The 24,149-nt window shown below is 45.9% G+C and overlaps 1 protein-coding gene across 2 annotated transcripts in view; it reads left to right on the forward strand.

Annotated features, from left to right (window-relative positions):
- The first annotated feature begins 330 nt into the window (after positions 1 to 330).
- Positions 331 to 24,149, forward strand: part of SERPINE2 (serpin family E member 2) — a 58,324-nt gene continuing 34,505 nt past the window's right edge. The window contains exon 1 of one of the 2 annotated variants that reach the window (XM_044751343.2): positions 331 to 586. The gene's annotated coding sequence lies outside the window, so the exon portion shown is untranslated. Of the gene's footprint in view, positions 587 to 729; positions 963 to 24,149 lie in introns of those variants that run through there. The other variant, XM_070489646.1, reaches the window with a different exon arrangement.

Here is a 24,149-nt window from a genome sequence, read left to right on the forward strand (position 1 = left end):
CACCGTCCCGAGGCGCCCCCCGTCTGTCTCAGAGGGCGACCAAGACGACTTGTCCTGCAGCCCTGAGACGTGCCGCGAGCCCTCGCGTCCCTCCCCCCCACACACCCCGGATCCCGGCGACCCACGTGCAGCCCGACCGCCGCTGGCGCCGCACCTCGGGGTCGCCGCTTCTCCCGGCGCTTTCTGGACGCAGCCCCACGACGGGGACCCCTTTGGGGCGGCCCCCGCGAGGCTGCAACGGGACTCGGGGCGTCCCGGAGCGCCGGCGCGGGGACGCTGCGGCCGGCTGGCACACAAAGGAGGCGGCGGGAAGGCGGGGCCGGGCGGGCCGGGGGCGGGGGCGGCAGGAAGGGGCGGGGGCGGGCGGGCGGTGATAAAGCCCCCGCCGCCGCGGCCGCCCAGCTCGCGCCGCGGGGTGACGGGCTGCTCGGCGTCTGCAGCCGCCACCGCCTGTTTGCTCCCGGACCCTCCTCGCCGCCGCCGCCGCCGCCCTCCCTCCGCCGACTCCCCGCCCTGCCGACACCCGGCTCCGGCTCGGGCCGCGCCGCCCTCCGCGGCCGCCACCTGGGATCGCGAGCGAGGGGCGGTGAGTACCGGCTGCGCGCCCCGCGGCCGAGACGGGCGCCCGGGGGCGGGGGGCGCGCCGGGCTCTGCCCCTGCGCCGGGGACGGTCCCGGGGCTCCGCGCCGCGACCTTGCGCCCGGCCTGCAGGCTGCGGGGCGGCGGGGCCCGGGCGCCGACGTCGAGGCGGAGGAACTTTCTCGCCGCCCTCGGCTGCCTCGGCCAAGGCTGCGTGCGCGCCCGGTGCCCGCGGGGACCCCGAGCAGGACGCGGGCAGGGCGAGGAGGGGCCGCGCCGGCCGTGGCGCCCAGGTGTGCCCGCAGCTGGGAGTCCTGGCGCCGGCGTGGCTTCTGCCGGTCCATCCTGGCTGGCGCCCGTGACCCTGAACCTGAGGTACCCAGGTACTCGCGGGCGTCCCCTACCCGGTACTTTGGGTGTGCGCCGCCAGGATAGGGAAAGACAAACGGACTCTTACTTGTTACCAGCGGCTGAGCAGGGTGGGGGTGACCAGTGGTTTGCGGGAGAGCCTTTAAATTGGCTTCTGGCACCCGATTTAACCCTTCTGGAGCAGGTCTTTGCGATTTTCATCATCTGTAGAAATGGGAATTGCGGTGCTGATTAGTGACTGAGGCAAGGTGAAATACTCAGAAATTCTGGGCGCAATTAGGTATTTAATTTGGCCAAAAACGGAGCGGGGAGGGAAGGCTTCTGTTACATAAGACAGCACTCCACCTTCAGGTATGATGGAAGATGCTATTGAAGGTTTTCTTGTTTTAATGAACGAAAAAGAATCTTCGTGTGTGTCTCTTGAGAAATCGAAGCTGCTGTACCTTGCTTTGACTACTTTGCAGAGAACATTCTTGTATTTAGCATCCACATAAAAAGGTGTTTGAAGGTTTGACTTCCTCTTTCAATGCAGGAAGCAGTTTACCTCTCTGAACTGTTCAGGAATAATTTACGTGCTAATTTTGCACTTTGGAGATTTTATATCAAAAGTTGAACGCATAACTGGAAGAAATGTAAGCATTGCTAATTTCTCTATCTAAAGCGCGCTTCCAAAGTTGAAGATAATTTTAACGTTGTCTGCATATCTAAATCAGTAATTATGTGCAGTTTGCAATATTTCAGCAAAAATTTTCTTCAGCTATGCAAATGAAGGTGTTAGCCTAAATAATCTAAGGTTTCTTTCAACTCCCAAGTTTTGATTCTTTAATAAAATCATGTTTGAAAATATTGCACAGTGCAGGGCAATTATTGAAGGTCATAAAGATGTCATCTATCTTTATTCTAAAAAAAAATGAATCTATGCAGAAAATCTCTGCCTCCCGTGAACTTCACATGTTAGTGCAATTTTAAAAGGACGAAAGTGACTCAATCTCCAAAGGACATTAATTTTCAGTTCCACATGTGGGTGACTAGATACTAGCCAGAGATTGTTTGAGGTGTTAGAGTTGGAAATGAGGTGGTGGCCCAGCCAGCTCCTGGCTACACCTCTGTGTGGCCATTCTTTGTCAGCCAGTCATTCTCCCACAGCATGAGGGTCTTTGGCTCATGGGCTTTCTCTCCTTCTCTAGTCCCAAAGTCCATGTGGGAGAAGCTCTCAATTCCCACTTCCTTGACCATATCAAATCTAGCGACCTGCACCCACTCTAGAGACTGAGTCCTGTTAAATACATCCAAGTCTTGCCCTCACCCAGGGATGCTCAATTTCTGAAATCAGAAATGTCAGCATCTCAGTGTCTCTGAACCACAGGTCCCTTCCTTGCAGGTTGCAAGCTGGTACTCCCATTGCAACCTCTTTTTTGACACAGAAGATCTCTTCCCTTCCCTCCTTCGAGTTTGGCAGGTGACTTCATGGTCCACTCTACCGAGAAAGTGGAGGCCACTGGATTGAAGTCTCTCCATGTCTTACCCTGTTTCCTTCCTACTTTTCTGAATTTACCCAGGCATCCAGGAAATCTTCTTAAGCATCTACTGTGTCTTGGTGCCTTGCTAGGCCCTGATGTGTGGTGCACATCCCGGGTCTTTGCTCTCTTGGAGCTCTTGTTCCTGTGGGAGGAAACAGACAAGAAGCAAATATAATTATGATATGAGGAAATGTGTGACAAAAAGTGAACAGGGGAGAATAACAGAAGAATCAAGTTGGGCGGGGAACTTAGAGACGGTTCGAGAGAAGGCCTCCCTGGGGCAGTGCCCGATGTCTCCAGTGGTGCCCAGGATCCTCCTAAGGAATTTTACTCCCTTCTCTCACTTTTATCTTCAGTCTCTCCCTGTGAACTCTTTTCTTTTTTAACAATATTTTTTAAATGCCTTAACCTCCCGTGTGCCTGCATCCCCATCTCGTCTCCAGTGACCACGGGTCTCCCCTGGCTTCTTAAACGGCTTAACGCTCCCACTCTCCCTTTCCTTCTGAGCTCTGTGAGCTGGCCAGTCTCTCCACAGTAGGAGACCCATGATTCCTGAACCGAGTGATCCCACGGATGCTCTCTGGACCCCTCTGTGGCATCAAATGCAGATCCTTTCTTCCTTTCTGATGCCTTTTCCTTCCCTAGCTGCCATCTTCTTCTGATTTCCTTCTGCCCCCCTGGAATCTCCAGCCCATCTCCTGGGCTTACGCAGGGCTCTGTTCTTACCCTCTTCTGCTCTTTGGGTGAACCATGTGCCACAGCTTCAACTATCACCAGTACAAAGTGAGTCCTGGATTGGCATTTGGTAATTGCTACTTACCTAAGGTCTAGTGGCTTACCCATGGCCTTTAGGCAGAAAACCTACAATACATCCCAAACTGATTTTAGTTCTCACCATCCACCCCATACCCATTTCATCCTTAGCCCACATTTGTCCCTTCTTTTTTTGGTGGTGGCTCCATCCTTCACCAGGTGTTAAGGCAGGGACCTCATAGTAATGCTAGACTCTGGGACATTCCCCACCTCCAGACACTTGCTAAGTCCTGTCGCTTCTCTGTGCTGTGAAATCCCATAAACCTCCGCTCTAGTCACGCTGGCCCTGCTCTGCTTTTGAGTCCAAAAGTGGCAAAATGGTGGCCAGTGTGCCATTTCCAACTGGCAGATGTGTTGTTGGCCTGAACGAAGTATACAAAAATTGGGGCTGGCCCCGTGGCCAAGTGGTTGGGTTCATGCGCTCCACTGCGGCGGCCCAGGGTTTCACAACATGCTTTTGAACTTGCCTAAGGTGGGTGGTTAACACCTAATTCTAGTCTTACCTCACCTGTGTTGAGATGTAGTCCCTGCTGTTTACAAACTATTTGTATAGACCTCATCACCCCGCCACTTTCTCACAGCTACCATGGGAGGAGATGGGACAGGGCGGATTTCCACATCCAAACAGCAGGGGGACGTCTATAAATATGGAAGTTCAGGCTGCCCCAGGAGCCCTGAGCCCCTGGAACATGGTGGGCCCCATTTCACACATGGTGCCCAGAGTCATACAGTGTGTTCCCAAGGTCACTCTGGCCTTTGGACAGAACAGGTCCAGAACGCCTCAGCACTCGGCCAGGGAGCTTTCCACAGTGCTCCACTCTCCTCCCCAGGAACTCCCTAGGCTGCTGGCCATTTGTAATGAGACTAGTCTAAGTTTTCTTCAGCCTCCTCCCACCTTCCTGCCTTGTGCCCTTCCCAAAACTTTATTTTCTTGCAAAACTGAGCTTCCTGCAGACTCCTCACACCATGGTGCTGCCTGTGCCTCCTTCCCTTTGCTCCTGCTGGACCTCTGCCTGGAATTCTTTCTCCATCTTCTGTATTCATTGTCTGGCTAACTTCCCCCATTTCAACACTCAGGTCTAGTGTCACCTCTTCGAAAAATTCTTACCTGACAATCACCCTTGACAATCCCTACCCCAATCGTCTATGGCACGTGTGTGGTGTGCACACACACAGGCACCTTCCCCGTGGATGCCTCTCTGATGGCAGTTAGAGTTATAGCAACATGCTTTCCCCGCTAGAGTCTAAGCACCATGAAGATGTGTCTGTGTTTTAGTTTCATTTGCACCAGCAGTGGTGCGTGACCCAGAAGCATTTAATGGATGTCTGAACTAAACCATATTCATATTTTTCACAAGTTTACTGCACACTATGAAAGAGTGCTTGTGTTTCGTGCTTAAAGGGGAGCTCTCCTCTTGGATCCCTACCCCTGGTTCCGGTACTTCTGCGTTTAATGTATATCTTCACATTTTAAAGGAATCTTTAATCAACCCTGTCTTTTGAGATAGAATATTCCTTAGAAAACAGCAGAAGTCTAATACAGAAGTGCTTCTGTGTGTGTGTTCACTCTGGTTACCCTCATCTGAACTCTTCTTGGCTTGGTTCTGTCTTCCTTGAGGTCCATTGGCCGGGCTGCACTCCACATTGCATGCTTTGTATAAGGTAGGCGAATGCTTTCTGGTTTATTTCCATCAATGATAGTGATGCATGGATTCTTGCTGGCCTCTTTTCTTTTTTTTTTATTGCCGTGATTGTTTTTTGGCTAATGTCTTCAGCCAAGTTTGGTGGAAAGAACCGTGGGTTGGGAGAGAGTCTGGGCTGTGCCACCAAGCATTTGTATAGGTGACCATCTAGAACTTAATTTCCTTGTCTATACAATGAGTGTGTTGAAATAATGACCTCAAAGGTGTCTTATTAAAAAAAGAAAAACAACTGCTTGGCTTATTTTCCTTTCTGATCCTGCTTTCTCATAAATATCAGATCTAAATGAAATTTTTAAAAATGTTTTGTCTTCATCTACGTGATATTCTTATCTCTCTCTCTCTCTCTCTTTCAAACCTGTGAAATCATTCAGCTTGGCTCTTTAGTACTCAGAAATAGCATTGAGGGCCAACAGGAAGATTTAGTTGATATTCCCACTTGGAGGCTTTTTTTTAAAAATGTTAAATAAATTGGGTCCCATATACTTGGATCTTCTTGGTAAACCACTGTCTCCACCCATAAATGTGCCCATCTTCTCTTTCCAAAACCTCATGAGTGGATTGCATGTCTGATCTGAAAATCAATGTTGGGTTTTAAAAAAAAAACCCTCAGGTGTGGAATGGAGTCAAATGCAATAAACTATATGTTATTGCTTATCTATGAGCTCACAATTTGTCTAAGAACACTGAAAGCTTAGTGCGATTTTATTTCTCCTTTGAGAAATGCCGCCTTTTACCCAACGGGCTGAGTCTATTTATACAGTCAATGATTCTCCCCTTATTCTGCTGTTAGATTTCTGGGTCTGGATGTAAGCCCAGTCCAGAGAAGTTGGCGTTCCTTCTGGGGCTCTTTTTGTGCATAGGGATGGCCACCGAGCCTAAGCAAGCCTCTATTTGTAATTCCATTCCTGTATTTTGACAAACGTTCCCTATTTAATCCTTGAATTCCTTCAAAGGTTGGAGTGGGCGCCCTAGTTCAAGATCAGATCAGGAACACCCCATGCTCTTGCTTCAGTTTGACCTCAGATTTTGCCCTTTGCTTCAGAAGATAATTCGAGAATTAGAATCCACTGTGCCTTTCTGTTTTTATCAGTTAATTCTTGGGAGAAAGATAATGTGGAGGAGATTTTAATGTAAAGGGAAAAAAAAAATCCTATGAAAAGGCAGAAAGAATTTCTTGTAGTGGCTGCAAATCTTGGTAAATGTCCGTTGGTGTTGTACCTCCCACTCCCCCACAGCGAGAACTCTGGTAACCTGGGGAATTTCTCTGAAGAGCGTACCAAAAATAGCATCAGCACTTTCTCCCCCCTACTTTCCCCCTCCATTTAATGCCAACTAATATAGCTATAGAAAAAATAACCACTTGTTTTTAGGCTAAGTTTTTAATGGACAAAATCTTGAAAGAGGGTGTGGGTTGGTAAGAATTTACCACCACATATGAAGCCCACTCAAAAATGAATAAGGTGACTGCAAATGAAAACAGATTTTTCTTTTTTTCCTTTGAGAAAATTCTGTATAAATAGCGGCAGTCCCTCCTTCCTCTACTAAATTTTTTCACCAATTCTTTAAATAAGGAATCCACTTAGGAAGAAATGATTTTTTTTTTTCCTTTTTCTCCCCAAAGCCCCCTGGTACATAGTTGTGTATTCTTCGTTGTGGGTCCTTCTAGTTGTGGCATGTGGGACGCTGCCTCAGCGTGGTCTGATGAACAGTGCCATGTCCATGCCCAGGATTTGAACCAACGAAACACTGGGCCACCTGCTGCAGAGCACGCGAACTTAACCACTCGGCCACGGGGCCAGCCCCAGGAAGAAATGATTTTTATTGAGGATTTGGTCACTGTTCGGACTATATGAGCTATTAACTACTGCATTATCTTTTGGTTACAAGTGCAGAAACCTGCAGCAGAATAACAGGCAAAAACATGGGATGCAAAGGGGATCTTGGCATATAGTGCTGACCCTGGGGCATGGCCCTAGAGGTAACTGGAACCAGAAACTCAGGGCCTTGGGGCTCTCTTCTCTCCCTCCATGTCTCTGGTCTCTCCTCCTCTCTGCAGGCCCTTTGTTCTCTCAGGGACCATGACTGCGGGAGGCTCCAGGCTTACCTCCTTACAGCTTCACCATCAAAGAGGAAAGAGGGGCTTCCTGCCAGTTCCAGGGGGAAAAACCCTAGGGAGGCACTCTGATTGGCTCAGTTTGGGTCATGTGCCTTTCCTTGGACCAATGGCTGTGGTGCATGGAATGAGATATTCTGATTGGCCAGAGTGTGAATCACATGTTCAAGCCTGTGGTCAGGAAGGGAGGGAGTCTTGAGAGGGATGTGCTGGGCAGGCAAGTTACCCCAACTGCCATTAGTATTTGCTTTCCGTTGACAGAGGCCCTGTGTTGTGTCCATGAGCCTCATGCTTTCCTGTAGGACAGATACTCAACTCATATCATTCCGCCCGGACAGTCGAGAAAGAAAAAGGTGGAGTAACGGAGGTGTCCAGTCACACATCCAACCTGTATGTCTCAGTGCCAGAGCCTGAACTCAGGTCTGTAAATGTGTGAACTGTGGGCTGATACCATGAATTTTTAAAGATCTATGTCTCGTCAATATTTATAACTTCTCAAAAAGAAATTCCTGTCCAAGGAGACAGCTTCTTTCAAAAGACCATCCTCTCACTTTGCTGCATAGTATCTTTCAGTAACAAAACCAAAACACACGAGGTGGAAAGAAGCTCATATTTTGGTGTTATGTTTGAAGTAGTGTTTTTATGCCTTTTGGTCCCCCAGTTCATTCCTTACACACTTATTTTCTTTCTGGGCCTCTGATCTAAAATTAGTGCTGACCTTTCGATTGGAAAGGTAGAGCGCATTTACCCAGAGTCTAAGGGAATGCCTTAGGCTGAACTGGATAAACTCAACATCACCAAAGAACAAGTGTGACATGATTTTTAAAAGATCCCTGATTGAAGCCCACAATGTGTGGGGACTAGCTCAGAACACTGTATGAGATTTCACTTTTCTTCTTATAGTTTTTATAGTTCTTTTTTTTTATAGTTACTTTTATTTCAAAATTTGTCGCATCTAAATAGTATATATTATACTCCTCCCCCTCCTCCTCCTCCTCCTCTTCCTTAGTGTAGTGTAGTAATTACGAGTATGGAGGATTTTGAGGCCAACGGGCTTTGGTCTGAATCTAGATTCTGTCCATTACTTGCTGGAGGCCAGGAGGCCATAGCCAATTTATTGAAGTTCTCCAAGCCTCACTTTCTTCATCTGTGAGCTGGGCATGAAGGTAACCACATCTTAAGTGTGAGGGTGAAGTGGAGACTATAGTTTAGGTGCTGAGCACAGGGGCTAGAATGGAGCTGACTTTCAGGGCACGAGGTGGCAGTGGGGTTCCCTTTGTCACAGTGGTCCAGGCGGGCATTGACCTCCTCCAGGACTCATGTTTTCATTGGATCTTTGGATGAGGGACTCGCGCTGTGTGTTCACTTGCTTGGATTCCCAGACTCCTTTCCTGTAACACTTTCGGTGGGCAGGACTCCCAGTGATAGCTGGTCATCTGTCCTTCCACAGGCTCCCAGCTCTTTCAGGACTGGCCGTGGAGCAAAGGATGGCTGATGCCTGAAATCAACTCCCTCTTATTCCACCTGTGTGAGCAAATGTAGACAGCTTTGCTACCAGGAGGTCTTTCCAGGGCACATTGCAGGCTAGCCCTGTCAGGCTGGATGCCCTTTTCCCCCTCATCTGTTAGTTATGAAGAATGAATAAATGTCTATGCAGTAGGCAACATAATCTATTTGGTTTAATATTTTGGTCTTGGCAGGTGTAGCATCCAGAGTCTTCTCATTTTGTTCTTGTTTTTCAGACTGTGAAATAGTCATTCTGCTATAGCCACTGATGTCCAGATACCCAGAAATAACCATCTTAAACACATGCTAAATGTATTTAAAATGTGTGGTCATTTAATTGTGATTTGATTCCCTCACTATACAAAAGAGTTCTCTGAATGTTGGATTAACCTCAGCAAACGTTTCCAGATAGGAAATGTATTTTCTGCTGCCATTACTATGATTTTTTAGGATTTTACTGGCAAACATTCCTTTGGGATTTTATACAGCACTCAGTGTATGCCCACTGCTCGGGTAATGGGATGGGGCAGACCAGGGAGAATTCTGTGTGATGACAATTAGAACGAGAGCATTCTTTCTAAAGGTCTGGATTTTCTCTTTGGAATTAATTTACTGATAGACTCCTATCATCTTATGCCAAACCTGTGTTCATTTCTTAGTGACATGTTAATGAAAATAGCCATTTGGAGGATTGGCCAGAGATACCCAAGTGTTCCTAGTAAGCCTGTTTTGTGCAGCAAGGTGGTAAATCATGAATATCAAAGTGCTAATCACACTAATGTGAATTCATCCAGCAGGCACTGAAAACATCACTGTTGCCATGCATGTATATCACTTATTAGCCTAAAATTTCTTTGAGTAGGATAAGTATATTTTTTTTACATGGACAATGGCAAAATTATGCTTTTGTCTTACTCTCAACCATGTCTTCTAGTTATGTGTGTGTCCTATCCACCCTGTTAGGAAGGTTCAGGGATTTTGTGGTCTCTCTTATCCCTCTGGGCTCCTTCCATAGCACCTGCCCAAAAAATGCTTGAAAGGGGAGAAAGAAATGAGAGATCATGGAGCATCAGTGTGTCAGGTACGGTTAGGCACATTTTATATACGCTCTTGTTGAATCTTAAGAGCCCTTGTAAGGCAGAGCTTAGTCCTACTTTACAGGGAAGAAAACTGAGGTTCAGGTGTGCAGAGCACCCTTCTGAGATTCCCATCAGGAATGTTCTCTCCAGATCTGCGTGTCAACGGTAGAAATTTTTGATTCTGAAACATGTTTTCAGTGAATGACTGAGGCTAGACAGTGGTGGCTGAGCAAGAGTGAGGGCGCCCACAGACGAAAGGTTGGAACATTGCTGCACAGAGGATGAGTTTGGGAGTCAAGTGAAACTAGGTTTAAACCCCAGCTCTACACTTAGTTTTTTATGAGCACAAAATCCTTCCCTCTCTGCTCCATTTCCAAAGCTAGAATGGAGATGGTGAGGATGTTCTCTTTCTTGCAGAGAACGATAGTGTTGTTCCCGTTTTATAGACAGGGAAATAGGAAGCACAGTGACTTAAGTCCCTGGGCAAGGTCAGGGCTGTGGCGGGTTGAGAACTCACCTCTCTGCTCCTGTCACTTGTCACCTCTCCAGATGCCAAGTCTGGGTACATTTTGGTGACAGAACTGCCATCACCTGTCACCCACCCTTGATTGGCCCCCACATGAGTACCCCACTGACTTGGGGGCTATTACCAGCCATTCCTTAGAGCCCCTTGGCTCATTCATGTCTCCTTTTCTCTATGTTGTTTATTCCCATGTTCTCAAAGAAGATTATTCCCAGAGGGTAGAGATTCCCCAAGTCTCACTCTTGAGGAATCTGCCCCACACAGGACTTCAAAAGAAAGTGGCAGCCCTATTGTATTTGGGTGGCATTCAGTTTAAGAGCTAGTATTTGAGCACTTACTCTGTAATAAGTGCTTTGAGGGACACAGAAGTATCCACAAAACAGGTTGACCTTTGAGGATCTTCTATATTTAGGTAGAAAAGGGACATCCATGATATTTTAACAATTCGGAGTAGTCTAGAATGGTGGCATATCGCACTGGGGGAGGCACCAAGGAGGTGTATAGTCTACAGAGGATTTAAACACAGCGGTGAAATTGCCTCAGAATTGGTTTGCTTTTTATCATCATCGTGCACCATGGTGATAAACTTCTTCCGTCAGAGCGGATCCATCGCGCTGACCCTCAGTACTGCCCTGGGTCAGTAGTCTGTGGATGAGGTATTCAGGAGGCCATGCTGGAGTGGTTGGTGTGGACTGAATCATTGGGAAGAATGCATAAAAGTCCTTTCCCCTCCCTTTTGGTTTGAAAGGGCTCCAGGAGAACAGTGTGTGACCCTAATGACGGGAGCAGTCACTGGCGCCAGCACAAGCTGCAATGGGTTCATGGGCCATGAACCCTTTGCGTACATTGCTCCCCTCCATCCTCTTGGCAGCCTTGAAAGGCTGGGAGCCCAAGATTGTTCCGTAGATGAGGAACCCAGAGTCTTCACAAGGTGCAGGGATGTGGGTAAGTGATGGACCATCTCCAGGACTCAGTTTCCTCCCATCGGCTTCCATGCCCAGCTTTCCAGGAGTCCAGTTGGCTCAGCAGAGCTAATGCTAAAGCCCTTGACACATGGAATTTTCTCAAATGACAGTCTCTCCCAATGGTAGCGTGTGCGACAGGGGAGTCTGCACAATGTGAGGTGTTGGCTCGTGGCTGATAAACACGAAAGTCCAGATAGCCCTCGTGGGTCATGCAGTCCTTTTTTTTGTTTTCTTTCATGTTACTCTCCACAAAACCCTTCTTACCCTACATTTTGTTGAATCACTATTTATTGATTTGTACCGATAATAATAAGAATTGGCCTTTGGCTAAATACAAGGAGATAACTCCTTTATGGGAGAGAGGTCAGATCTCTTAAAAAAGAAGATGAAGGGTTTAGTGGACGACTTTGAGAAGGTGTGAAACATTACTCACATGTAACTTTTACTTTCATTAAACATTCATGACTACAAGACACTGGAGCTTACAAAACTGCATCGAGGCCTGCTCTCTCTGGGTCTGGGTTGGGCACGAAGACCAAAATGGTGCCTGAGCGATGCCCCAATAAGTCATTAAAAGGCACTAAAATGTAGAATTTTCTCTGTGAAAAAGAGAGTGTCCTACTTTAAAAACTGTTGAATTTCATGAATATGAAGTGAAGAATTTCCCCAAAATTGTCACTCAGAGAAAGAGGGAGTTGCTGTATACCAGGGTCCTTACAGAATCTTCCACTTTACAAAGGTCCTGATAAGTTTATCAGGACCAAAAGCAGTGGATGAATGAGACTCTCGAGTGACTGGTTGAGAACAGATGGGGAAGGCACATTAGCCTGAAATCCTCTGTATCAATACTTATTATGAATGTTTATAGAGGTTTTATGATGAAAAAGAGTTAAAAAAGAAGAAAGCATAGGAATTGAATACAGATTTAGTAATTATGCCTGAGGTCATGACTTCACAAGTGCCATATGTTAAATGTCGTATCAGTTAAGGGGATGCTAGTTGCTATAATGAGTAAGTCCAAATGTGTACCATGGCTCCAACATGATGGAAGGTTATTTTCCACTTGCATAAAGCCCAAAATGGTGTGTCTGTCTCAAACCTGGAGATTCAGGGACCCACCCTCTTTCCATTTTATGGCTCCGCTTTAGTTAACAGGCGGTTTCCAAGGGCATGGTGCTTGTCAGCCTCAAGCTGGTGGAAGCAGAAAGATCATGGAGGATTGCGTTTGGCAGGTTTTGATGGGCCAGGCCTGAGAGTGGTGTCCATCACTTCTATTCCTATTTCATTGACTACATGTCAGTCTTATGGTCACTCCGCCCTACAGCAGAGGCTAGGAAATGTAGTCCAGCTCTGTGTTTGGGAAGAAAAGGAAATGGATTTGCTGAGGAGGTGGCTACTGTCTGTCAAATGAAATTTTATCAAGTCTATTAAGGGTCACTTTAAAAAGTAACACAGTCAGCAATATGCTGTGGGGATGGTGAATATATTTTTACCCATGAGGACAACGTCCTGATGCTCTTTGAAAGGCTTCTTATGGCCTAGGATAGATTTTTCAGTGACAGCGTTGCACATAGATTTGAGAAGTGCTGTATCATAGGCATCATGGAAGAAAAGGAGATGATGTGCTTGGGAAAATTGTTAGACAACTCAAAAAGTGATGACAGGCATGTAGAGGATGTCTGGGAAAACTCGGAATTCAATTGCTTCCTAGAAGGTGGGAATGGAGAGCAAAGTACTATTTCTAAATCATAATATATGTGATTTCACATATTTGTCGTAAAGTTTATTTAGTCCGGTTGACCAAAACTTGGGTGGCAGGGGAGGAGAGATTGGGATCTTCTTGTTGGGAAAAGAGGAGGGCTGTATTTGAGAGATACCAGATATCATAGCACATGTGGTCATTGGAACTTAAAGAAAGGATTTTGACCCAGACAAGGGGTGCCTCTTAGAGTGTGGGAGAGGGTCGTCAGTTATGCTGAAAAGATCATTGTGCATCTGTGAGCAAAAGGAGAGGCGAAAGCTTGGGAAGGAGACCAGTGTCAATCCTGAGCTCTGACTGAGGGAATGAAAAGGGACCTGCAGGGAGTGGACAAGGGAGAGGCGGGCGACAGGAGCATCGCTGCCCTCTCTCTGGGGAAGCCTCTGGCAATGTCCGTCTCATGGCGGTGGGCATATTCACGTGGTCTCACCTCTTGCTGTGTGACATGGGCAGATGACATCAACCTCTCTGCGTCTCTTTTAACTCAACTGTATCCTGAAGGGCTCGTGTGAGATTCAGTGAGATGGCATGTTCACAGGGCTGTGCACACAGTAGGAGCTTTATAAATGCCCCCTCACCCCCATCTCCTGTGCAGCTACTCACCAGCTCCATTGTTGGTGAACGTTGTCTCCGTAACTGGCCGTGAGAGACTGGGGAAATGTCCTCCCCCTGTGAAATGTGACTTCATGATAAAAAGAGGCTGGGTGTCCCCCATCTCTGAAGATCCCTCGGTGCAGTATCATGTAGCAGAGGTCAGACAAAGGTCAACTTTCATTAAGCCATTGATTCCAGAAGTCCTTGTTCTTCTGCCTTAGCTCTGGATAGGGAACTATAAAGGCTGGTCCTATGAGGAAAAGTTCCGTGGTGCCTGAGTTGTCACATCATTTTGCCAGGACAGTGTCTCATGCAATCTTCATAGCAACCTTCTGAGGTCAGGGTGGGGGAGAGAGGTTTTCATTGATTTTATAGATGAGGAAACTGAGTCACAGAGCAAGTGCGTGATCTGTCTGATGCAGGCAGGCCTGGACCAGCCGACAGGCCTATTCCACAATTATGTTAAAGTGAACAGCTCCCCTCCCCTCATCAGGTCCCTTCAGAAGGCACCAGCGGGGACATCAGCAAAAGTTAAGTCAGGCTAAAGAAAGAACCTCAATATTTAGGTGACTAAAGCTAAGTTTGGAACATTCTTCCTGTGAATTCAGATGGTTTCTAAGCTTTGCAGACCTTTGCTGGTTAGATGGTTGCTTGCTGGGGAAATAAAAACATATAAATATAGAGTGGTCAGCTTTTAAAATGTTCCTTTGGGGTTTTATTTGTTTACAAACTCTTTGTACTGAAAGAAGCGAGCAAAGGATTGGAGATAAAAGCCAACGAGCCCTTCTTGAAGTGGAAGTTTTTAACTGTCTTCTCTTTCCCATCCCTCCTTCCCTCTTCCTACTTTAGAAGTATTTCCAAATCCGTGCCTATAGATACATATATTTTTATTTACTTGTTTAATTTCTTTTGGAAGATGTCTCTCTCATATAATTTCCCCCCAGAAATTAAAATGAGGGAATCTGGGACCCATGACCTCCTATACTCACTCCCAGCTTCCTCTGCGTAGCTGTCTTACTGGTTGTCATGCATGCCAAGAACTTACGCCGAAGGATGTGGGTGGACTGGACCTGTTTGGGTGTCTTGCACCAAGCCTGAGTAGAGAGGGACTTACTGATGAGAACTGGAATGAGAAACTGAGATTGAAGAGATGAAAGTTTGCCCAGGCATCACGGGATCACTTCTGTGGATGGCAAAACTTAGTTCAAAGCATCCTCTGGTCATCTAGGGAAAAATGGAATATAATGGGTGTGTCCACTCTAGAATCCATTTTTTAAACCAGTCTTTAATGTATTTGGAGGGAGGGTAGGAAAGATGTTGCTTCCTTGTCTGTTTTCCCAAACCATTCATTCCTGAACTGCGTGAAGGAACCTACTTGGAGACGCGCGTGTGCGAGGAAGCTGATTGAATTACACTGTACTCTTCCTTTCCCTTCATCCTTCTCAGATTCTGTAACACAAGCTCAGCACTTTCCTATCTTCCCTCTGTTTGCCTTGGGGAAAAAAGATTGTTAGTGAATACTCAGTGCTGCCAAAAGGAGAAGAAAAACACTTGATGGGTCATCCTGCATTTTATTTACATGATGTCAGAGAAGCTGACTGCTTAGGTGGGCTCTCCTGCGATGGCATCACTGTGGGGGCTCCACAGCATGAACCACAGAAGAAACACTAGATTTTGTCGAGACCCCCAGGGCTGTTGCAGGTCAGAGAGACTAACAGTTCCCAAACTCATAAGAGATGGAAGCATGAAAAGATGGTCCTCTGGCCAATTAGCATGTGCCCCATATTGATAAAATTGTCATGGGAAGCCCACTTGTTATGGGAAGGTTAGTTGATAGGTACGATAGGAAAGCACGTGACATAGTTGATGGCTCTAGTCATAGAACTCAACCTGGGTTAATCCCATATGGCCTGTAGAGAAGTTCTAGTCAGTTAGAGCACAGGAGGCTCAGTACTATCAACAGGGTTCCACACAGCAGGTGTCTTCATCCCCAAACATTGGGGGATCTCTATGTCTTAGTTATAGATAGTATAAGACATTAGCCCTTGGTGACAGGTTATTGATATAGATGATTTCTGTGTCCTTCCATTATTTCTAATTCTATTTCTTAATTTGTGGAACAAAGGCTAAGGGTTAAAGTTTGCATATCTAAGGAATAACGCTAAGTTGTGAGTAGCACTCTCGTTCCTTCAAAATATGCATTGAGTGTCCACTGTGTTATTTGACTTTAAATTCCTATGCTTTTGATTCTTTGCTAGGTTGATTTTCACTTGTCGCTTGCCACACTTGCTGGTCACTCTCATGTCTTGCTTTTAGGGTAAGTTACGGGTGCTCTTCTCATTTTCCCTTCTTATTAATTTGCTGTCTGGAGGGACACTCACGATCAAATTTAACGTTATTGCGTGTAAAGTAAAGGCAGATGGACACCTTCCTCATTGGCCAGGAAATCTTAAGACTCTTATCACGTCCTAGCTTGTTTCTTGGTCCTTTAAATGCTTCTGTCTTCTGTTAATCTGTGGCTCTTAAGGTCAGGCTGTGCTTTCCCTTCATCTTTGTAATTTCTGCCGTGGTGCTTGAGTTGTGGCGTAGGGCCCCAGGAACTGTCTTGTGGACTAGGAAAGCAAAGAGTGTTTGTGCAGCCTGTAAAGCTCTGTTAGAAATGAAAGATGATCATGAATCTCGTAACTCTCCTTTTTGGGGACCCCCAGAGTCTGGGCACTCCTTCTTTGGCACTTGCCACCTTCACAACCCCTTTCTTCATCGCCAGAGACTCTGCCAGCTACCATTTGCTCAACCATCAAGAACATGGAGGCATCCTTTCTCCCTCCAGGGCAGTGCTGTGGACACATAAGAGATCACAGCTCAGACTCCAGAGTGAGTGATGTTATGCGTGGTCCCTTCCTCCTGGCAGGCATCTTGCTGCTCTTTTGGAGATTTCCTCTGGGCCACAGAGGTTTGCATCAGTCAAGTCTAGGAGTGTTTCTTTTCTCAGGAAACAGCCCTATTAAAGCTATTGTTTTAAAAGTCACTTGGAGCATTAAAAACCTCAGGTCATCAATTCGTAGTGTGAAAATTTAGGAGTGATTGGGGCTTCAGGCGAGCAATATTGACTTAAATGTGCAGAACACTTTAAGACAGGACTTGATTGTACTTTTTAAAATAGGGAATGCAAATGGAAATTCCTCCTGGGTGCTTTAAATCATGCATTATATGTGCAGTATTTTCAATTAGCTGCAGAAAAAAATACGTTCCGTGTGGCTCTATTTTTACAGCTGGGAATTGCTCTGAGAACACAGTTGACTGTTTCAGACATGTGAGATTTATTTAAATGACTCATGGGGCATTTGTGGTTTAACCAATAATTGAAAATATTGTTGCAATGTGGCAGGTAAAAGTAGGAAGTCATTTGGCATTCCTGAAGAGGTGCTCCAAGCTCAATAACAATGTTACATTAGTCAAAGGGGCTGGCCATGGACAGGGGGTTAGAGCAGTATTGAGAGGCCATCCTTCACGTTTCATTTCTGAGTTGTGCCACACCATGGAAAGAAAGAAAGGATACTCCACTGCCTGAGGATTCTGTGGGATGGTGCTCTCAGGAAGGACCTGAAGCACTAACCTGATATCTTGTTTCTCTCTCCTGTTTTCACGCACCAGACACAGGTGAAAGGTCAGCTCAGATATGAGGAGCCCCATCCTTTCCCTAACTCTTCTCTGACCTCCTCTTGCTTCCCCACCATCTCTGCTACCTGTTTTATGTCAGACATCAGCCAGAGGTCTAGTGCAGAAAGCTAAGCAGACTCTCTCGGGACGGACCAACCAAGCCCCTATGGTGGTTCATAAACATTGCTAGAGATTTAGATGCATGTTCCTACTGAAATGATGATATAAATGGTAGTTGGTAATATGATATTAAGATGCATTATTTCTCATGTAATTCAGACAAAGTATGGGTTAATTAGGCGTTTTGTGGGCAGAATTAAAATCCTAACCACCTATTTCTAATTTTTCTCTGGATCAATGATTCTCTACCCAAGGTGATCCTCCTTCTCTCCCAGGAACATTTGTCAGTGTCTCTGGTCATTTGGTTGTCACAACTGGGTGGCAGGTGCTACTAGCGTCTAATGGGTAGAGGCCAGGGATACTGTTAAACATCCTACAACCTACAGCAAAGAATTGTCCAGCCCAAAATGTCAATAGTGCCAACGTTGTGAAACCTTGCTCTAGAATTTCTTTTTTTAAAAAAAAAAAAGACTCAGTTAAATACTTTAGTTCACAACATGCTTGTAAGATGGTTGCTACTGTAATTGACATTAGTACACAAAGGGAATTAAGTTGATCACTGAAGATCTGGCTTCTTCTGCAATGCCTTGATGATGCAGAGAGCACCTTGGTACCTTGGTGTCCCATGTGCTGTGTTGGATGCTGGAGAAGAGTGATAAATAGGACAGACAAGGTCTCCTCCCTACCCAAAGGCACAAAGGGAAGGGGAGACAACTAAAGCCTGGAAAGAGCCTGGCAGGTTCTGCAAACTGCTGTGTGGAGAGTGTATCTCAAGAAGGAAGCCAGATCCAGACCCAGCAGGCCAACTCGTGGACTTTTCATCGTAAGAGCATAGGGAAGCCATTGGAGGTTCTGACTCAGGTCTTAGGGCCAAGGGTCGTGGTCAGCTTTCTCTGTCACTGGGGCAGTGCAGGCAGTGAGTCGGGGTTAGGACACTAATGTCCTCTTTCAGGAATGTTGGTGGCTTGACTAGGGGCAAAGGAGGTGGAGAGAGTAGACCGTGCAGAAACAGCCTCAGAGAGAGAATGAGAGAGCTTGCCGATGGTTCCAGTTGTGCAGGAGAAACGATGAAGGATGACTCCCAGACTCTCAGCTTAGACCCTTGGATGGATGGGGTGCCACGCTGATTGAGATATAGGACCTGGAGGAACAGCTAGTTTAGGGATGAGGAGTACTTTTTCCTCCAATCCTAGAATTTCTGTGAAAATGGATAAAGAGACTTCTATAGAACTTTCTACACAATTTTTTTTTTTAAAAGAAACAGTTTTAGAGTCCTTGCTAAAATTTAAGATCTCTCCTAGATCACCTCTTCTCTCCAGTTACCATCATAATAGGCTTTCCAGTATGGCTCAGCATTATTTCTAAATGGCTTCTCTGAGCGATCATCAAACATTTTCTGTGTTAGGTATTTCCTCCACCTGAGCGAATAGAGAACAGTGGTGAGAGTCGGTTTATGATGCAGCCTTCTACCCTTGAGTCTCCTGACCACTCAGACAGGTCTTGTCTGGGTTTGCCACACTAACATTTTTTTTTACATTGTTTTAGTCTAATTCCACCCTATTTCAGTTCCAGCTGGTATAAAAACGCTTTTCTTTATTCATGAGCTTAGCAGTCTTGGAAAGAAGACAGGAAAGTCACCAGAGCTGATGCCCGTTTCCTAAATCACCCAGTGACCATCCGTCATTTCCTGACCCATCACCAGGACCGTGCGTGGAGGCTGCATGGGGACCAGCTGTTGCCCCCAGGAGCACAAGGCCACCTTCCCTGAGGGCTTGTCACCAGAGGTGAAACTCGGATTAAACTCACATACTAGACCGTTGAATCCCTCCTACAGCAGAGAAGTGAAGGAAATGGGCCACAATTGAAAAAAGACCACAAGTGAAGAGAAAAAGAGGGCTTTTAAAGTTCCTTTTGATTTTTAGAAATCGGAATTTGGGGGTATTTTGCAGCTGTGGGAACTGTTAAGATGGGCTGGTGTGTAGACCTTGAGAGGCTGAGGAGAGGGACCTGAGGACTCTTGACTCTTCATAATAACGGTAATAAACTGCAGAATGGTGGAGCCAACTTTGTTTGAGCCCCCAGTGTGTTCAAGAACTGTCCAAAGAACCTGAGATGTATTACCCTTTTTTTTTTTTGCTGAGGAAGATTGGCCCTGAGCTAACACTGTGCCCATCTTCCTCCATTTTGTATGTGGGTCGCCACCACAGCATAACTTGATGAGCAGTATATCTGTCCACGCCCAGGATCCAAACTTGTGAACCCCGGGCCACCACCAGGCTGCTGAAGTGGACCGTGCAAACTTAACCACTACATCACTGGCCTGGCCCCTGTATTACCCTTTTTTATTCCTTACAACAGGCTGTAGGGTAGGGACTAATATTATACCCTTTTTACAGATGAGGAAACTGAGGCAGAGTGAAGTTTAGTACTTGTCAAATGTCATACAGTCACTTGGTAGTAGAGCCAGGATTTGAACCTGGGTGGTTTGTCTCAGGAGACGGCAGAGGCCAAGAAGTCTAAGAATTGATGCTGTCACAAATAAGAGAATTATGAAAAGGCACAATTGTGCAAAAACATATTTTTGATTTTTTTTTAGAATATTGACATTTTTAGTGTGCTTGCAGTATTGGGGAAAGAATTAAAGTAACTCATAAAAAGATCTGTCTTAAGGTGTATTTGTTGACTAAAATTTTAAAATAAAGTTTTTTTTTACTTCTTTATTTTGAGATAGTTGTAGATTCATATGCAGTTATAAAAATAATACAGAGTGATCCCATATACCCTCCCCTTAGGTCCCCCAAAGGTAACATCTTCCATAACTATGGTACACAACGGTAAATACTACAACCAGGAAAGTGACATTGGTATACTCCATCCACCTTATTCACGTATCAGCAGTTTTACGTGTCCTCATTTGTGTGTGTGTACTCACTTCTGTGCAATTTTATCACATGTATATTTGTGTGACCCCGCAGTCAAGATAGAACACAGTTCCATCCCAAGGACCCCTGTGTCACCCTTTTACAGTCACTTCCACCCATCTCCCTTCCATCCTCCCTAACTCCTGGTAACCACTAATGTGTTCTCTATCTCTGTACTTTTGTCATTTTAAGAATATTTTATAAATGGAATCATACGCTATGTAACCTTTTGGAATTGACCTTTTTTCACTCAGCATAATTCCCTTGAGATCCATTCAAGATGCTGTGTGTGTCAATAGTTCATTTCTTTTTATTGCTGAATAGTGTTTTATGGTGTGGCTGTGCCACAGTTAGTTTAGCCATTCATTCATTGAAGGACACCGGGTCGTTTCCAGTTTGGAGCTGTTACAAATAAAGGTGCTATGAACACTGGTGTACAGGTTTTTGTGTGAACATGCGTTTTCATTTCTCTGAAATAGATGTCCAGGATTGCTGGATCATATGGTTAAATGCATACTTAGTGTTGTAAGAAACTGCCAAACTGTTTTCCAGAGTGGCTATAACATTTTACGTTCCCACCAGCAATGTATGAGTTACCCAGTTTCTTTGCATCTTCTCCAGCATTTGGCATTATCACAAGTTTTTATTTTAGCCGTTCTGATAGGTGTGTAGTGATAGCCCATTGTGGTTTTAATTTGCATTTCCCTAATGGCAGAAGATGTTGAACATCTTTTCATTTGCCATCTGTGTATGCTCTTCAGTGACACGTCAGACCATGTCTTTTGGCCATTTTCTGATTGGATTGTTTGGGGTTTTTTTCACTGTTGCATTATGAGAGTTCTTTATATATTCTTGATACTAGTCCTTTGTCAGATGTGTGATTTGCAAATATTTTTATCCTAGTCTGTAGCTTGTCTTTTCATCATCTTTGCAGAGTCTTTTGCAGAGCAATTATTTTTAATTTTGATGAGGTCTGGTTTATCAGTTTTTCTTTTTCGGGTCTTGCTTTTAGTATTAAGTCTAAGAAAAAATGGCATTTCGCTTCCTGCCTCTTCTAATGTGCTGTGTCTGGTCGTTGAGAAAGAAAGATGTGCGACAGGATAGACACTGGAGGGTGAATGGTCCTTCCAGATTCTGTTTAGTTTGGACTCTGGTGTGTGTCATCGTGAGCCATCCGTCAAGATCATGGCCCCAGGATAGACCTTGTCTTCTGAAGACCGTAAGATGATGACAGTGTGAAGAGAAAAATATTTCCAGAATCTCAGTTTCTGGAACCATCTATGGTACCTCCTAACACAAGGCCTTTTTGCACTTGCGATCCTCTGTCTGGAAGGCTCTTCCCTGCCCCCTTTGTCTGGTCATCTCCAGCTCACCCTCTGATGTCCACCTTTGCGGCCCTTCCTCGGAGTGCCTCCTCAGCTCTGTTGACATTTGGAGTGGACAGTGTGCCTTGTTGTGCAGAGCTGTCCTGAGCCCTGTAGGATGCTGAGCAGCATCTCTGGCCTCTGTCCACCTGATGCCAGTAGCACCGTCCCCCCATACCCAGTCGTGACAGCCAAAAATGTCTGTGGATGTTGCCAGATGTTTCCTGAGGGACAACACTGTCCAGGTTGAGGACCACGGCTCTAGACTCTCAGCTCCGGGGGAGTGGGTGCCAGGTCCATTTCTGTCCGTATTCTCACCTCAGCACCAGGCTCGGCAGAATGGTGCTCCATTAATGTTTGTGAATTACGTAAATGGACAGCTGTACCTACTATCAGACAGTTCTTTACATGGTGACCTTGGGAATATACCCTGATTTGAAAAGAACCATGTGGGTTTAGTTGTGAATTTGAGCCCTGGAAATCAATAGTCCCTGTCTACACAGTTGAATACGGGCCTCCTTGCCCTCCTCCGTGGCTGACTGACATAAGGATGCAAGAGTCTCAAGCTCCTGCCCGATTAAAGGCCACATCGTCTCTTCACACGGCCAAAGCAGGGGCCCTCATGGCCTGGAAAAGCATCTCCATCATTGGTGGGGCTGGAGGTCTCCCGCTAATTCCGAAGCTCCCGAGGAAAGAAGGCATCTCAGCAGGCAGAACGGGGCCTCCTGCAGGTGGCATTTTTAGGGTAATTTGGTGCAGGGTGATATTGGAGACCCAATTCAGCATTCACCTGCTGAGTAGCCTTCCCTCTCCTGCTGGGCCCTGCTCCCTTTTCATGAGGAAAGCAAGGAGAGAAGGGATTTGGGCTCAGTTTTGCATAGCTAAGCACGCAACTGCATATAATTAGTTCAGAAAGTTCCTAGGGAGTAAGTGCAGTGGTCTTAAGAATAATTTAGGGTATGAGTGAGCGTTTTAGGTTTTTCTCTCTGTACCTGGTAGTTCTCTTCCCTGAACCTGAATGATAGGGCTAACTTTGGTTCAGCAAAAAAGAAAAAAAAAAAAAAAGACGAGACTGCCATTGGGGGTGGGGAGAGACCAGGCTGGGGGTGGGAAGGACAGGCCGATGGGAGGGATGGGAGGCAATGACTGGTTGTGTCAGCCCGATTCCCTGCTGCTACTTTATGGGAAGGATGTCAGGGGTGCACAAAGGGTCCCCGGCATTAGGAAGCTGGGGCCCATCTTCCTCCTGCATTGACTAGGCCTGGTGCCAGTGACTTCCCTGAACGGGGCGTCCCCCCTCCAGCCACACAACTTCTTTTCAACAGGCTGTAGATGAGCCTGATTTGTTAAGGTGGGCTGGCAGCCCAACGCTTTCATTACCTGTCACACAATCCTTCCCCTCGGGGATTCACAGAAGTCAATCTGCTGGATTCCTTCGTCTCCCACAGAGAGAAGCCTTGCATCAAAAATTCCAGGGAGAACCATGATGACAATTGGTGCCAGTGCCATTGTTGCTTTGACAAGAAACAGTCTGACCTCAGACTGAAGCTTTGATTCTAAATTAAGGAAAGTCGGTGGTATCATCGTGTGACACCTTGGGGGAGAGCAGGAATGTGTGCTTTCTTATGCTCCAGCAGAATTTCTCATGCTTGGCATGAACATTTGGGGCCAGATAATTCCTTGTGGTGGGGAACTGTCTTGTGCACCAGAGGACATTTAGCAGCATCCCTGACCTCAACACACTGGGTGCCAGCAGCACCCTGTCCCAGGTATGGGAATCAAAGATGTCTCCAGACATTGCCAAATGTCCCCTGGGGGGCAATGTCGCCCCCCTCCCTTCCAGTCGAGAACCGCTGCACTTGAGTAACAAGCATTCTATTCAATTCTTGTGCCTTGCAAAGCTGCGGTCACTTGTTTACTCTGAGAATTTGATGATTTAAGCACAGGACAGAGAGGTGGAAGTAGAAAGAAGGCAGTGTTTCTTCACCTTTCCTCAGTTGACCCTTTAAACTCTGTTGCAAGAGGCAGCATGACATCCTGGCTCAGAGGGTCAGTTTTCAGACATCTCTTTACCATGTGCCGTCTGTATGATCTGAGAAAGTTGTTTCGTTTTCAAAGCTTCAGTTTTCATCATCTGTAAAATGTATATACTAATGCCTTCTTCTCCAGTTGAGGATTCAGCTAGATGTTGAAATTATAAATCTCCAGGGACAGCGCCTGGCATATAGTAGACATTCAATAAATGGTGGCTCTTATTCTTGAGTACTTAAGAATGAATTCCACAAGTTTTAAGCAAATTGGAATTTTTTTAAAAGTTAGCAGTAACTGTTGCTGCCACTCCACAGAATAGTAATGGAAACAATTTCCATTGAACTACAGTTTATCTTATAAACGTTATTGAGTTCTTACCATATACCAGATAGTATGCTAAATGCAGAGAATAAAAAAACTAATAAACTGTAATCCGTGCCATTAAATATCTAATATGCAGATTTAGCCACATAAATGGGTCAAATAATGTTCACCAAAATAGAGCCACCACTTACTGGAAAAAACTCAAC

The sequence above is a fragment of the Equus asinus genome, chromosome 19, assembly GCF_041296235.1.
Source record: "Equus asinus isolate D_3611 breed Donkey chromosome 19, EquAss-T2T_v2, whole genome shotgun sequence".
Classification (NCBI taxonomy): Eukaryota; Metazoa; Chordata; class Mammalia; order Perissodactyla; family Equidae; genus Equus; species Equus asinus.